Source organism: Lissotriton helveticus, chromosome 6 (genome assembly GCF_964261635.1).
Source record: "Lissotriton helveticus chromosome 6, aLisHel1.1, whole genome shotgun sequence".
NCBI classification, from domain to species: Eukaryota; Metazoa; Chordata; class Amphibia; order Caudata; family Salamandridae; genus Lissotriton; species Lissotriton helveticus.
The window spans coordinates 640,864,251-640,881,482 of NC_136067.1; the positions used below are offsets into that span (position 1 = coordinate 640,864,251).

General features: G+C 43.0%; 1 long non-coding RNA gene across 1 annotated transcript in view; it reads left to right on the plus strand.

Moving 5' to 3' along the window:
- The window catches only part of LOC144762815 (uncharacterized), a 425,372-nt gene that overhangs the window by 257,749 nt on the left and 150,391 nt on the right, over positions 1 to 17,232 (plus strand). The window lies entirely within an intron of this gene.

A 17,232-nucleotide genomic window follows, 5' to 3' on the forward strand; every position in this document is an offset into this window, starting at 1 on the left:
ACTTCATTGAAAAGTCCCCGTTTCTAGGCCTCAAAAGGGCCCGGACACCAGATTCAGCTCCTGTCTTCTGAACCCTCTTCGAGGAGCGATACAGCCCCCACCTGTATTCCTGACCCTTCACTTACTTCCTGTCTCACAGTGCCCGGCTCGGCCTGGCTCTGCCTGCCAGTCTGCCAAGAGTATGTTATGATTCTAGTTATCAGGCCAGCCCTCCTTCTCTGCATTCCTAAGCTACTGAATCGCATCAATAGTTTCCGTCATGGTCTAGCCTTTACGTCTCCATGTAAGAGAAATACTGCATTTAATGGTCATTTAATATTCCTCAACACGCACTACATGAAGAATAATGCATGCACCAGTCTTAAAATCTGTTAGCCTTTACCCCGATAACTTTTGGATTCTATCAACATGTTCTCTAAACATCAGATACTAGATAGTGTTTAGGTACATGTCGCTCTGACTCTCCAGACTTCAGTCTCTCCTTCTAGCGCAGAAGTCATAGCCCCCAGCTTCTCCTTAGTAACACGTCATTGCCAGTTTGCGCGCACCAGTAGGTTAGAGGTCCCGGCTCCTTAGGTAGCCCCCTCCATGTTTCCGCCCCATTTATGACATATTCTGTTACGTTTACATCACATGTCTATGTACACGCCTCCTGTTACACCTACTTTCACCCTTATCTTTCGCGACTGCTATTGACCACACCCACTGCTCCGCCTATTGTATGTACTGTAATGCAATTGTTTTAGTATATATACTTGTGCACTGTTATTAAAGAGCGAGCGCGCTCATCCCAGATCTTGTCCGTGCAGGTTGTCCTGTTCCTGTCCTTTATTCTGTATTAAACCTGCAAACTCCTACTACCTCGAATCTTGACTCTTATTTATTGAGCTATCTGTTATTGTTATATCTAGTCAAAAAGAGAGGTATTATTTATTTATTTACCACAGGGCGCCCCACTACAGCGTGTCTTTAGGTGAAACGGATTGTGGGACAAGGTCAAGAATGGAAGAGTCACCAAAAGGCAAAAAGTTCCGCTTCACCCCGGGAGCCGGCCACCTATGTCGGGGGCGATCTCAGGCCACACCAGGGCAACACGACTTGCGGAGGGGGCCGGAGCCAAGCGCCCCCTCCGAGTCCGCGCCATGACACCGTCCCTCGGGGGCCTCCGTCAAGCGGTTCAGGGTGGCACCGCATCACATTGTTTTCAAATGCAGTCACGTCCTCCAACAGCCCCCACTTACATTGAGAATAGTGAAGCTGTAGCAAGTGCAAATAGGCTTCAGACAGTGTTACAAGCACTCCTCAAAACTTTGAACTATCAGAGTGCATGAGTTTCATGCTCGATCGATTGAGCTAGGCGGATCGGGCAACAAAAAGTATAAAATAGTTATGTAAATAGTTATTTAATAAAATGTTTTACCCTGTTACTTTGCTGGTGTGTTGTATATATTTGTAATATTTGCATAGAGTTTATCATTATTTTGGGCGGGGTGGGTGGCGGAGCCGAGCTGTATTGCAGCCATCATGGTGTGGAGTTCAGTTCATCTCACTAGTTTCGTATTTCTCATGAGGGGTTGTTCCTAATGTTTCTATTTTAGCGAGGTCAAAAAGAGATCCCATTAGTGGCCTACTGATTTTGCTCGATTCCTTTTGTTTTTTTACACGATTTTTCGCTATCTGCAAAGACTAAACAGAGTATTGCGACTTGTTTGTAAATAGAGAATGAACCAAAGAGAACCAATTCTAAAACAGTAAATGCTTGGATAACAATCAATCCAATGGAGAGAGAAGCAGGCACGACGGATTACAACGGGGGCAAAGGCCTGCGTTAACTACCCTTCACTATCTGCAAAGAGAGAGTACTCCTAATAGAAATGAGGGGGGGGCAGCATTCAAAGCAGATCAGTGTGCATAAACACGAAAATGTTTTTTCTTACCACGTACTTGACATTCGACAGCTTATGATATTTGCTATTAAAAAACCATTGAAATTCACTGAAAAAACCATAGGTTATAGACCATATATAGTTAGGAATTAGCATTTACAAAACCTTGAAAATTCACTGAAAAAACCATAGGTTATAGACCATATATAGTTAGGAATCAGCATTTAAAAAACCTTTTTTTACTCACACAAAACCATTGAAATTCCATATATAGTTAGTAGTACTAACTATATATCGCGCACCCGCAATCCACTGCTGATCATGTCACATATTACATCATTCATGACATGGTCAGTGACATCACTGATGACATCACTGATGACATCTCAAATGACATCACTGATGACATCACTGATGACATCTCAAATGACATCACTGATGACATCACTGATGACATCTCAAATGACATCACTGATGACAACATCCAGTGACTGTGTATTTCTGTAAAGTTAAACTATGTCTTACATATTGAAGAATGAGTGGATGTAGAAGTGTCTGGATGAAGGATTTAGTAGGTGCATGACTGACTGTATGAGTGAGTGGTTAAATGTGTCTCACTGAGTGCATGGGTTAGTGACTGAACTGTGTTAATTTGTGCATCATTATGTTTGTTGTTCTGTAAACTGCTGCATGTGTTGTGTTGTAATATGTGACATGATCAGCAGTGGATTGCGGTTTATAGTTTTTTTACACTTGATATTTTGGAGTCAATATTTTTGTACTTACCTGTTTGAAGATAGTGAGGAAAATTGAATTTTGCCTTGTCATATGTGCCTACGTGTTCCCCATCCTATGTTATATGTGCATGATCGATATGCATATATCCCCCTATGATCGATTAAAGACGCAATTATAGTTGTGTCCAACTCTAGTATGCCAGTTTCCAGTTCTCGTGAAAGCAACGAGTATTAGGCCTATGTTGCCACGTTGCCACGTTTACAGTGTGCACGTTAATTCACCGAATTGTCCCCGTTTCTAGGCCTCAAAGGGGCCCGGACACCAGATTCAAGCTCCAGTCTCCTGAACCCACTCCGAGGAGCGATGCAGACCCCACCTACGTCCCTGACCCTTCACTTACTTCCTGCCGCGCAGCGCGGTGCCCGGCCTGGCTCTGCCTGCCTGTCTGCCAAGAATATGTTATGCCTCTAGTTATCAGTTCAGCTCTCCGTCTTCACATTCCTAAGCTAACGAACCACATAAACAGCTTCAGCTATAGTCTAGTCTTTCTGTCTCCATGCAAAGTGAATTACTGTATTAATATCCATAGAAGATTCATAGCACACGCAATACATGTAGAATATATGCATGCACCAGCCTTAGTGTCAAGTAGCCTTTGCCCTGATAACTTTTAGATTCTATCAACATGTACTCCAAACACCAGATACCAGATATGCTATAGGTACATGTCGTCCTGACACCGCAGACTTTAGTCTCCTCCTCTAGTGCAGAAGTCATAGCCCCCAGTTCTCCCCGGTAACACGTCATTGCCCGTTTGCGCGCACCACTAGGTTAAAGGTTCCAGCTGCTCAGGTAGCCCCCTCCATGTATCCACCCACTTCATGACACTTCTGTGACGTTCTCATCACATGTCTACGTGCACGCCCTGTGCACGCCTTCTTTCCACGCCCATGTGTTCTTATCTTACGCTTGTCACTTGTTACGCCTACTGTATGTAATGTAATTGTGATGTTTTACTATATATACCTTGTACTGTTAATGAGACGTTGCAGCTGCCTTCTATGCCATTCTATTTCAGGCTGTTCCGATCCTGTCCCTTCCCTTGTGCCTGATTAAAGCCTGTTAGACTCAGATTCCTCGGATCCTGCCTCTTATTTATTGAGCTATCTGTTATTATTAATGTATTCAAAAATAGTACCGGTAATTAATTATTTATTTACCACATAAATGGCGCCCGAATAGGGACGTGCCCCTTCCCCACGCGCCGGCGATGTAACGCAGGCCCCCTGACCCTTCTACAGCCGTGACGGAACTCTACCGTGCACGTGCAGATATTTCTGCTTCAAGTCTCCCTCAGGCCCACGGAGGAGACGGAACCTGCGGTCCGGCATCCAGACGAGGCGGTGAGGAATGCGGTTCGTCCCGACCAGAGCCCAAGCCGAGAGAGCAAGGTCCGAGGTATCCGGAGGCCCACCTGTTTCTGAAGTCCAAAGTTCGTAGTCCGACGTCGTAGCAGTCCAGTCCAGTCCGAGGCCTTCAAGTTCTGCTTCCCGGTGAGTACCGTTGCGGGGGAAGTATCTAGACAGGTTCATTAGTTTGTTCCTGGTCCGATGGGCTTGGGTACACAGATCCAGTCCGAAGTATTCACCTAGGTGGATACGGTATGACGTGTCTCTTTACGAGACCGGTATGTTCTGTACTGTTTTAGCAGTGCATCCAGTAATTCTAGTAAGTCCGTTCTCGAGAAATTCAAGTGTTATGTTTTTTGTTCGAACTGTTACTAATGTATTTCTATGTCGTGGTATGAGTGATTTGTTTGCCATTTCATTACTGTGAATATTGTGTATTGTGTATTGTGTCTAGTTCAAGTACAACTCAGACATGCCTCTGTTTTCGAAGTTACGTCAGATAAAAACCAGAAAAGGGTTACTCGAAGAAGCAGTTCCTGTCCCTCCTAGGGACAGTCCTGGACTTTTCATGTATCACAAGCATGGCTTAGATGCCATATTATATCTAGACTTATGGGTGGATTACACGAAGGATCTTGAAGAGAAATATAGATGGCCTGTATCAGGTACATGGGATGCCGAGTGCATCATGCGAGTAGAAGAAGCATTATGGAAAAAGAAAGCCAGACAATCCCAGAAAGATGCCATCGAGTTATGGCGCAAAGAATCTCACAGAAGAACCGAAAAAGAATACAGAAAAACAGAATTAAGTAGGGAATCCTCAGAAAAAGCCCAAGAAAGAGAATTAATCGAAGAAGGTGAACGAGTTAGAGCAGAACAGTCAGACAGACAGAGAAATGCCCTTATTAAAGGTATGTATCCTCTTCTTGCCGAGGGTTTGCCAAAGGCAACCCCGGAAGCACCCTGTAATTTACCGCCACCATTGGTCCCGATTAAGCTACGTCATAAACCGACCGCAGCTGAAATTTTCTGTCGTCCTACTTGGACGACACAGTCCCAGCATATGCAAATCGTACTCCGCCCGCTCACCCTCAGCATCCTGTAAATAATGTAATTCCTGTTCCTCCAGCCACTGGTCCCGGGGATCAAGTTAATGTGCCAGTACCCTCGGACCAGCCCACATTAAATGCACCCGGTTTGCCAGTCACTTTACCAGCACGTACAGTATTAACTGACGATTCTAGTTCAGGAGCAGCGGGGGGAGGTGCTCCTATCACCCCGCCCCAAGTAAGACGACTGACGCCACGAGAAGCAGCGTTACAGCTTACGCCAAAAGTGGCTACATACACAGACCTCAAGCGACTTCTCACTGACTGTATATATGATCCAGTTCCAGGTGAAGATCACATGATATTATATTCGGTACGTTTAAGAAGGGTTGCCAACTTTTTGGTCACCCTGCCCGACATGAAGGAACATTTAGACAGAATATATCGTTTTGTCCGTACAGGGGAGAATCCAGGAAGTATTCACGAAGCTATGGCACACAGGAAAGCCGAGATTCAACATATGATTTTACAGTTCTTGATTAACTGTTTAATAAGAGAGCAAGATTATCCTGGTAAAGACAAAGACGAGATGAAAGGCCTGATCCGATGGAGTGACAATATAGCCGAGGGAAAACACAAGACACAAGGTAGTGTAGAAAGTATGTACAAGAAAATTCGTAAGGAAATTATAAGTATATACCAGAAAGAGGAAGCAAAAAGAGGAACCGAGAAAGAAAATGACTCTTCTAGTGAAGAGGTAGACAGCGAGAATCCCTCCCGAATAGCGTATGTAGGTAGAACCAGATTTTCCGACAGACATTCACGCCTAGATTACAAGAAAGTTTTTCCTCCTCTAGTACCAGAACAGTGTTCTCTTGAACAAATATTCCAGGCCACCGATCAAATTCTGAAATCACGAATAGGTTATAGCGAGCTTAGTACAATGCATGAACAAGAATTAGCCCGATCAGCAGTCCGATGGACTAGTGATTCTACCACGTTTCCAGATGAAATAGTGGCCCAAACGTTTCTGAAACTGCCCCCAGCCGAGCAGCGTCTGGTGGGTACGTATATGATCCAGCACCTCATTACACTGTATGAGGATCAGCATTCTGATCCAGGTCCTTTACATGATGTACTGAACGAGTTACTCCTAAACAGATGGAAAGGTCGAGGTACCGATTTAATTAGTGTCATTTTAGAACAGCGCCACAAATACAGAACGTTCCTGAATCCACATTTTGTTCCTGTTCCACCCCCAGAAAGAAAACCATTCTACATAGACAGACAGAACCCGTTACGAGAAGTACATCCAGTCAGGGGAGAGGGGGGTGGTCTAGAACGAGTATTTGTTTACACCCCTATCACGAAAATAGAACTTCTGGAAATGAAAAAGTTAATACCCTGTCACGATAAAGATCCAGCAGGGTTCCACCGTGAATTAAAGGACATGCTCCGTATGGGAGAATACACGTATCCTGATATCATTAAAATGTTAAAGGTCTTGTTGCCTGCGGGCATATATGAAAAACTCAAAGAAAAAGAATGGGAGGTGGGAGAGAAAAAGATAGATTGGACCGCATTAGAAACTGAAGATAACACACGAGTTCCAGGTACCGGTCTTGGGGAAAAAGCTAAAGCTTTGCCCGAATTGTTAATACAAGTCTTGCCAAGATTACTAGCCACGAAAAAGGAAGACTGGGATGCCATCTCAGCCTGTAAACAGAAACAAGACGAAGACACTAGTGATTTTTATTCTAGATTTGAGAAATGTTTCATTATTAATAGTGGTCTGAAAACAAGTAGTGAATCGTATCCACATCTTTTTGTTACCAAACTAGTTGAGAATTCTTTACCACAAGTTAAAAATCGAGTACTGAAAGTCGGAAGTACCTGGCAAGCTAATACTCCGTCACAAATGCTCCAGATGATACAGTACCACCAGAACAGAATTAGGGAGGAGCAGGAACATGAAAGGAGACGTATGAAAGACACGAAAATGAAAGTATTAGTTGCACAATCTGTTCCGCAAGACAGTCAGAAGAGGGGTCCGAATCAAGCTAGTCATCCTGCAGCTCCCGTTAAGGGGACATGCAATTACTGTAAACAGCCAGGTCATTATATAAATGAATGTGCAGTTCTGAAACACAACATAGCTACTGGTAAAACGAAAGAGAGACCACGTCCGCCTAGACAAGAACACGTTTCACAGACTTCCCAGCCGCAGAATGCACCACAGACAGTTACAGTACCGCAGCCTATAGCTGCAACACAGCACGTTACCCAGCAGATGTACCAGTACGCACAGTCAGAGTATCCAGATTATCAGCCGTATTCATGAAACAGCCTAGAGAGGGAGGTTGGCTTGCCTCTCATCGAGATTCCTGTTGATCAAGAGGGTCCCTATGTACACAGTCAAGTATTAGGGAAAGACAGAAAGTTTCTGATTGATACAGGGGCAAGTAGGACTACCATCAGTCATGACAAGGTTCCAGGGGCTCCACTCTCAGGCTCTAGAAATGTTTCCCTTGGATTTTCAGGAAAGCCTATTGTTAATGAAATATCGAAACCAGTTACTCTAGAAGTTGGTCCATTATCCCGAACTACAGACTTGTTACTAACGAAATCATGTCCAGAAAACTTACTAGGCATTAAGACCCTGAAAGAATTAGGAGCAGTTATATGCTGTTCCCCAGAAGGGGTACGATTGTTTTTAAGAGACTTTAAAGGTCATTATGTATTACGTGATTTTGATCCACGATTATTGAATGTACCACAGCATTTATGGGCGCAAGGTCCAACTGATGTAGGTTGTATGCACATCACACCCCATCGTGTCACTCTGAAGAAAGGTGTTGTATTACCACGAATCCGACAGTACAAATTGCCCCCTGAGGCTGTAGCAGCCTTATCGAAAATTATTGACGAGCTCATTGCTCAAGGAGTAGTTGTAGAAACTGACTCCAATATATGTAATTCTCCTATCATTCCGATTCTAAAGCGTACTGATCCAAATGCACCTCCAGTTTATCGATTAGTGATTGACCTTCGAGAACTTAATAAATGTATCATACCCCAGTACCCAGTGGTTCCAGATATTTCTTCCCTATTGACAGCCATTGATTCTGAAGCTACGTTCTTCACTGTTATCGATCTCAAGAACGCATTCTTTAGTGTCCCCATTCATCCGGACAGCCAATTCCTTTTCGGATTCTGTTTAAATGGAAGGAGCTATAAATTCACACGAGCTCCTCAAGGTTTCACAGAAAGCCCTAGCATTTACAGTCAAGCACTTAAAAGACAACTGGACAATATTCACATGCCAACTGACACTGCTCTGCTCCAGTATGTCGATGATCTATTGATCACAGCCCGTTCTGAACGTGACTGCGAACGTGCGTCACTTACAGTCTTGTATTTCCTGGCCGAGATGGGGCACAAGGTGTCTCCTTCTAAATTGCAATTCTGTGTCCAGCAAGTGGTCTACCTTGGACACTTACTGTCCAAGAGGGGTAGGCAGTTGACACCTGACCGTATCCAGTTAATAGCACATCTTCCACAGCCCAAGACTCAGAAGGAGGTACAAGCTTTTATCGGCCTCACTTCTTACTGCAGACAATGGATTCCTCAGTACGCATATCTAGCCAAGCCACTGATACAGTTAACGACACAGGAGGCAGCCGTATCGACTGTCCTCCCTTGGACCCAAGAACACACAATTGTTTTCAATGAGTTAAAGAAAGCTTTATGTAATGCACCTGTTCTAGCAACGCCGAACTACAGTAAGCCTTTTACACTTTTTGTCACTGAACGTGATGGTACTGCATTATCTGTTCTCACACAAGATCAAGCAGGACAATACAAGCCCTGTGCTTATTTCTCTAGCACATTAGATCCAGTGGCCCAGGCTCTGCCTGCGTGCCTCAAGTCAGTTGCAGCCACAGCTCTAGCTATCAGACAAAGTGATTCCATAGTGTTAGGACACTCCCTGACAGTACAAGTTCCACACTCCGTGGAAGTTCTTTTAAACCGAACACAGACTCAGCACTTGACAATTGCACGTTTAACAGGGTATGAACTAACACTGTTTCAGCCACACATAGAAATCAGACGCTGCAACATTTTAAATACTGCTACACTGTTACCCTCAGTTACTTCAAATCCTGCCACACATGACTGTGTGGAAGTAGTTAACACCATGACAAAGCCAAGACAAGACTTGACAGACATTGCATTACCTGATCCCGACCTGACACTTTATGTGGATGGTTCATGTATGAGGACCAGTACAGGAGAACTAGTAGCCGCGTATGCAGTGACTACTGACACTGAAGTTATAGAAACACATCGTATTGACGCCCTGTCTGCTCAAGCAGCAGAGCTTGTCGCTCTGACCCAAGCCTGCATACGAGCTAAGAACCTGAAAGTAAACATATACACAGATTCACGTTATGCATTCGGAGTCGTACACGACTTTGGAGTGCTCTGGCAAGAGAGAGGTTTCATGACTTCTCATGGAACCAAGATTCAGCATGGCCCCCTCATTCAAGCTCTGTTAGATGCAATACATTTACCGACAGCTATCGCTATCATGAAGTGCAAGGCACATACGAAAGTCACTGACATCATTTCCCAGGGTAACGATCAAGCAGATCGAACAGCCAAGCTTACAGCTCAGACTCCAGACATTCCAGTTCACACGACACAGACAGACATTCCAGATCAGACTACTTGTCTGACAGTTAAGGACCCTACACAAGACGTACTAGATATACAGTTACATGCTACCCCAGATGAAATCAAGAAGTGGTCCGAACAAGGAGGGGTCCAGACAGATCAAGGATGGTTGACGAAGGGAAAAGCCACATGGTTTCTCCCCGACTCTATGGTTCAAGTCATTATTAACACCGCACATAGTCCAGCACACTTAGGAGAAAAGGCCATGCTGGACAGTATCCAGAACCTCTGGTTTAACAAGCATTTACGAGCAGCAGCCAAGCAGAAAGTGCGTACCTGCATGATCTGTTGTCAGTTCAATCCAGGAAAAGGTGTCCCGGTGGAACAAGGTGGATTCCATCCTCCTGACCACCCTTTTGAAGTCCTCCAGATGGATTATATTCAGATGGAGCGATGTCGAGGTTTCAAGTATGTCCTCGTAGTTGTATGCGCTTTGTCCAGGTGGACAGAAGCATATCCAGTTCCAGATTACACTGCTGCGACCACTGCCAGGCAGTTGGTTCGTGAGTATTTTCCCCGCTATGGATTGCCTAGGGTCGTGTATTCAGATAACGGCCAGCCATTCTCATCCGAACTCATGAAACAAGTATCCCTTCTGTTAGGGTACCAGTGGAAGTTCCACTGTGTACGACATCCTGAAGCAGCCGGTCTCGTAGAGAGACATAATCAGACTCTGAAAATCCGCCTCGCCAAAGTATGCGCAGAGAAAGGCGTGGATTGGATAGTAGCACTGCCAGTCGCCCTTTTTTATATGAGAATGGTCGCTCACTCCCGTTCAGGTCTATCCCCTTACGAGGTAGTGTTCGGTCGTCCCCCAAACATGTGGGTTACGCCTAGACCACGTACAATTACAGATGTTGACAGTAATATGCTGACAGATTACCTGGCTTCCTTGATGTCTGCACTACTCTCTTGTCGTTCACAGGTTGCCGCTGCTTTTCCAGACAACACTCAAGTGAAACCGCACGAGGTCATACCAGGCGACCTAGTCCTCGTGAGGAATTTTGATCGTTCAAGTCCGCTGGAGCCCCGCTGGAAGGAGCCAAGACTTGTACTACTAACAACAAGGACGGCCATCAAGGTGGAGGGCAGGAAGGGGTGGTTGCATCCAGTCATGTAAAACGATTCCATGGACTTCGGCCAAAAACTTTTTTCAAAGACTGCCCCGTTCTCAAGGACTGCCCAGATACTGAATCTAAGCTTCCCCTGTTAGAGAAAACTCCGCAGCAGGAGTATAAAGAAAAGTTAAGGTCTAGTAAGTCAGCCAGTTTAATTGTCTAAGTCCCTCTCGGGTGAAACGGTTAGACAGGTTCCTGACATGTATGAGATAGACCCACACAGTGAGAGAGTTAGTCAAAACTCTAAGAGAATACGCTATCAAAAGAATCTTCGAAGTAGATGTATTATTACTCTCGTATTTATGATATTTCTGAGTCTTATGGTTACCTGCATAAGTTATGCCTTACATTTATGTTTTCCTATTAAATCACATGTACATTTTTCTTCTAATGTTACAGTAGAGCACACTTTTAGGGACCTGCCTCCTCACGAGTTATCCTATCGTCTTGCCATGCGCAATAACACGTTTATCCGAATGTTACACTATTCACATCAGACCAGCAATGCCACTAATTGTTGGGTGTGTGGTCGACTTCCCCCTTTCCAGACACCGAAGGGGATTTTGCCACTCTTTCCTTATCCGTTTTCACACAATGGTTCGTGTGGAGCATGGTCCACGGTAACGTCATCCTCAACTGATATGTCCCTTCTGAATAGAACATGTTTCCCAGACAAGGAAGGTCTTTCCCATAGAACAGGGTTAGATCTAGAAAATGAAGTATATGATCTAGGTAATTATTCCTCGAATTTCATGGTTTTGAATGTTCAGTCCGAGACTACTCCAGATTTGCCTGCTATTTCAGTTCTACCCGTGAAAGGCGAATTATGTGTCAGAAAGAATGGTTCCGCACATGTAGGTCATAGTGATTGTACTACTGTGGTCGAGTATAGTGACAGTGGGAAATCTATTTTCAAAGCCTCACGTCATTCTTATTTTGTGTGCGGTCAGACCGCATATGTTCGTCTGCCCCTCGATTGGGATGGAACATGTTATATTGCCTTCCTACTGCCACCAGTTTTCCTAGCCCCATCCGATTATCACAGAAATACACATCTAGTACACGTTAGACATAGAAGGGAGACTGAGTCCCCAATTGTCGATCAAACTGAAACTGCCTTAGAACAGTATCAAGACTTCAATAAAGGTTTCTTCTTCTTCATAGGTCCTGTTCAGAATAGTAAGTTAATACGTAGGCTAACCAGAACCCTTGAAGCAGTAGTGAATGAGAATACTTCCGCTCTAGGTAACTTAACTGAAGAGCAATCTGCTATGAGATTTGTTGTGCTCCAAAATCGTCTCGTCCTTGACGTCATACTGGCCGATAGGGGAGGAGCTTGTAGAGTCATCGGATCTAGTTGCTGCATTTTCATTCCTAATAACGCACCGTCTGTTTATTCAGCTATAACCAGACTTCATAAAATTGCCCATCAGTTACACCAGAATCCAGGCACTTGGACATGGTCTGGTTGGCTCTGGAGTATAATATCTGCCTGGGGATGGAAAGTATTGTCATTCCTGGGTATAGCAGTAATGATCATATTCAGTTGCTGTCTCTGTTTACAATGTGGCCCTGCGATTTGCGGCTTGTGTGCTACCTCTTGTATTCCTAGTCCTAAGTCCCGTTCCAAGACAATTCGAGACGAGCAAATGATGCTATACGAACAGATAGATGGTATCATGAACATTGATGTTTCCTGATGGAAACGTAGGGCACAAGGAGGGAATGAGGAAAATTGAATTTTGCCTTGTCATATGTGCCTACGTGTTCCCCATCCTATGTTATATGTGCATGATCGATATGCATATATCCCCCTATGATCGATTAAAGACGCAATTATAGTTGTGTCCAACTCTAGTATGCCAGTTTCCAGTTCTCGTGAAAGCAACGAGTATTAGGCCTATGTTGCCACGTTTTACAGTGTGCATGTTAATTCACCGCATTGTCCCCGTTTCTAGGCCTCAAAGGGGCCCGGACACCAGATTCAAGCTCCAGTCTCCTGAACCCACTCCGAGGAGCGATGCAGCCCCCACCTACGTCCCTGACCCTTCACTTACTTCCTGCCGCGCAGCGCGGTGCCCGGCCTGGCTCTGCCTGCCTGTCTGCCAAGAATATGTTATGCCTCTAGTTATCAGTTCAGCTCTCCGTCTTCACATTCCTAAGCTAACGAACCACATAAACAGCTTCAGCTATAGTCTAGTCTTTCTGTCTCCATGCAAAGTGAATTACTGTATTAATATCCATAGAAGATTCATAGCACACGCAATACATGTAGAATATATGCATGCACCAGCCTTAGTGTCAAGTAGCCTTTGCCCTGATAACTTTTAGATTCTATCAACATGTACTCCAAACACCAGATACCAGATATGCTATAGGTACATGTCGTCCTGACACCGCAGACTTTAGTCTCCTCCTCTAGTGCAGAAGTCATAGCCCCCAGTTCTCCCCGGTAACACGTCATTGCCCGTTTGCGCGCACCACTAGGTTAAAGGTTCCAGCTGCTCAGGTAGCCCCCTCCATGTATCCACCCACTTCATGACACTTCTGTGACGTTCTCATCACATGTCTACGTGCACGCCCTGTGCACACCTTCTTTCCACGCCCATGTGTTCTTATCTTACGCTTGTCACTTGTTACGCCTACTGTATGTAATGTAATTGTGATGTTTTACTATATATACCTTGTACTGTTAATGAGACGTTGCAGCTGCCTTCTATGCCATTCTATTTCAGGCTGTTCCGATCCTGCCCCTTCCCTTGTGCCTGATTAAAGCCTGTTAGACTCAGATTCCTCGGATCCTGCCTCTTATTTATTGAGCTATCTGTTATTATTAATGTATTCAAAAATAGTACCGGTAATTAATTATTTATTTACCACAATAGGAAGTCGATATTTTGAAGTCGATATTTTGACCTCGATATTTTGTCATCTCGATATTGTGACTGTCGATATTCTGTCAGTGATCCCATGTGTATATTTATATATATTTTGACCAATTGTCTAAATTGTAGAAATTGATGATTAATTGTTAATTGTTATGCATTTTTTTAAAGTTTTTTTATCTCACCACTCTTATGTCATGTAACAACTTTTATGATTTTTAATTGAAATAAAGTTTTTTTAACTGAACTGAGAACATAGTGCTTGAAGAACCTGCTTAGGACGAACAGAACCATCCTCCCAAGGTGACTCTCTAGGCTTGTATCGTAACTCACACTGAAATTTATGATTAGTCTGTTTAAGGACTGTTATCTCATGTTGTAAGGCCTCAAAGGCTTTTGATAATTCCTGTAAGGAAACATCCTTATCTTCTGGGACATCCATCGCCCAGACAAACTGTAATTTTTGTGTCTTGGCTTTATGTTAGATGAGATCCAGCCATTCACCTGAATTCCAGGAACATTTGCAGGGGCGATGCTAGATCTCCAGTCCTCTTGGAACAACTCTCAGCACCACTGAATTATAACAGGAGCTCTGGCAGATGTTCCAGGAGGGAAGGGGATTGGGAGGACAAAGAGAGAGAGAGAAGAGAAGACACCGCAACCTTCAGCCACCTGGACCAGCCAGGACCAGTGTTTATAAGTGAAAGAGTTGCGCCTTAACTTCTACCTGTAATTAAAGAATGGATTTTAGCAACGTGGACTTATTAACGTATGTCTTAAACATGTATCTATTGTTTTTTCAAGATCTAGATTTACCTCTATAGTGATGCTGTTGATGCACAGATGTCACACTGGGGTTGATTGTCTTTTTGTATGTACAACCTAATAAAGAAATGTCTACCAAAGTAAAAGAAAACAGGACAAGGATACATTAACCAGATTTGCCTCTTTTTGTGTGATATGACTCAGTTGCCTAATAAATAAATTAGTACCTTGCTTTCATATTAATTTGTCCTAAATGAATACTCCACATCTCAGCTTGGCATATGCACAGAGTCTCACAATGTTAATAATGAAATGTCTAGAGGTGTTTTCACAAATTAAGCCTTTTTTACAGTCTAGATCAAAAGTATCCTTAAATGGAATTCTTGACTCTAATTAAGCTCCTTAAAACAGCAAGATTTGTCAATCCACACACACGGAGCTTGTTTCTCAAATAGTTCAGCCTCAAATAGCTCCAAACAATGTTCCAAATGAAAGATTTCCTTAATAAATGTAAGCGCTGTTGTCTATAAAATAAAATGTCAAAGCACAAATGCAGAGCATAAGTCTCTAAATATTCAAAAGAATGTATGTCTAAGGAAAGTCTTCTTAAAAACACAAGCAGTGATTTTCAGCACATGCGCAGTTAAAGAAGAAAAAACTTCAAAAGGAAGGTCTTCTCTAAAAGCACACTCAGTACTTCCAAATCCCACACAGTGAAAGGAAAGCTAAATCAGTACTTAGCTTTGTGTCCTTGCTGTATCTGTTGTGTGCCTCTTCAAGGTGGGCTCAGTTGTCTGGACCAGCTTTCTAGAAATCAGGAAGGCCTTCTAGGAATCAGGAAAGAAGAGGTGGGGTCCTGTTCTTTTTTAGAAGAGAAATGAAAAAGCCAAGCAAAAATTATGCCTTGGGTGCATGTATTTATACCTGATATGAGGGCGTTGGCTCTTGCGTTGTGTACATGATTGTTCTGGACATTTTCCTTGGTAATTGCTAAATGCTATTCAAGCAAACCAACAAGGATTGGCAATGCAACAAACAAGCATTGGCAATGCGCGAAAAATAGGAACAGGACTCAGACTTTGGTAAATACATTACACAACATAAAGAGATAAGCCCTATCCATGTCTACATGATTAGTAAAGGGCTGGATAATGATTAATATGCAAACCAAAAGGGTGATGACAAATGAGACATGCATGATGATTCCTAACAAATGTCAGGGTCGCAGTATGAAACAGAATAAGACCTGATGATAATGCTGAACCATCTACTGCTCTGACTGGTTCTGGTTCTTCTTCAGTGACCTGTGTTATTCCAAATATTTTTGTTACATTTACATCAAAACAATTACCAATAGCGCCTGAATCTATTAATACTGATAAACAATATCTTTGTTGATCTGAAATGATACAGGTTACTCAAATAGTCCTATGTCGTGGAACATGATTCATTGTGTTTTTTATATATTGTAAGATCTTTGTTTCAGTTGTTCTCGAAGGGATAATCTCAACTCTCTTCAAGCCTTTTAGTTTTCTGACTCTGAGTGATTGACATTATTGCTTGCAATAACTTTTTATTTTTTTTGGTTTCACTGGACAATCTTGAGCAAAATGCCCATTCTTACCGCAATATAAACATACATTTTACTTGCAACGTCTGTCTTTTTCTTCTTGAGATAATGGACCTTTTATTCCACCTATCTGCATGGGTTCAAACCCATTTTGCATTCCCTCTACTTCTTTTCTTTCTGATTTAATCACAATAGTTCTAGAATCTGTTCTGGGTCTTTCATGTTTTATCTCCCCTAGTCTGTGATCTAATTTAACAACTAAATCTAAAAATTCTGACTAATCTTTGGGTAAGTTCACAATGTGAGCCAATGAATCTTTTAAATCATCTCTTAAAACCCTATAAAAGAGGGAAATATGTTTTTCTTCAAGCCAGCGTGTTTCAGATAATACACAATTAAGGTAGTTATATATGTAATGAGATCTTTGGAATCTTGACTCAAATTCAAATGTTCGTTGTTGCTGACCTGGATGAAAGCCTGACGTGCAAATAAGCAACACATGGCATCTTTACATGGAACAAAAGTTTACAACAGGGATCATTGTTTTTTATTAACGGTATTGCCCAATTCGCCGCTACTCCTCCTAGATAAGAAATAATGAATGCAATCTTATCTGCATCAGTAGCAAATACCTGGGGCTTGCACAAAAAATGCAAATGACATTGGTTCATAAATGAGGCAAAATGAGAACTATCTCCCAGAAATCGTTAAGGATTGGCCAAGGGAACTGCGGTTGGAGTAACAATTGTGAGTTGTAGATTTTAATCAGGCCGTTGAGTATTCATTGTAAGAGGGGCAAAAAGACTCTGTCCAAACTTAGGTGCTGATAAAATCGGACGAGAGTTAGGAGTCTTAGGCAAACTCCATTGAGTGAAGTCACTTCTACTTTTAAAGTGTTTTTCTCCTAACAAATGATTATCCTGTCTTAATTGCTGAATTTCAACCTGGAAACCTCAAATATTTCTGATAAACATGACGTTTCATCAGTGAGATCCACAGCTACAATTGGTGCCAAGGTAAACAAATGAGGCTTGGCCTTCTGTTAGTAGTCAGTCACCTGCTCTCCAGATTGTTC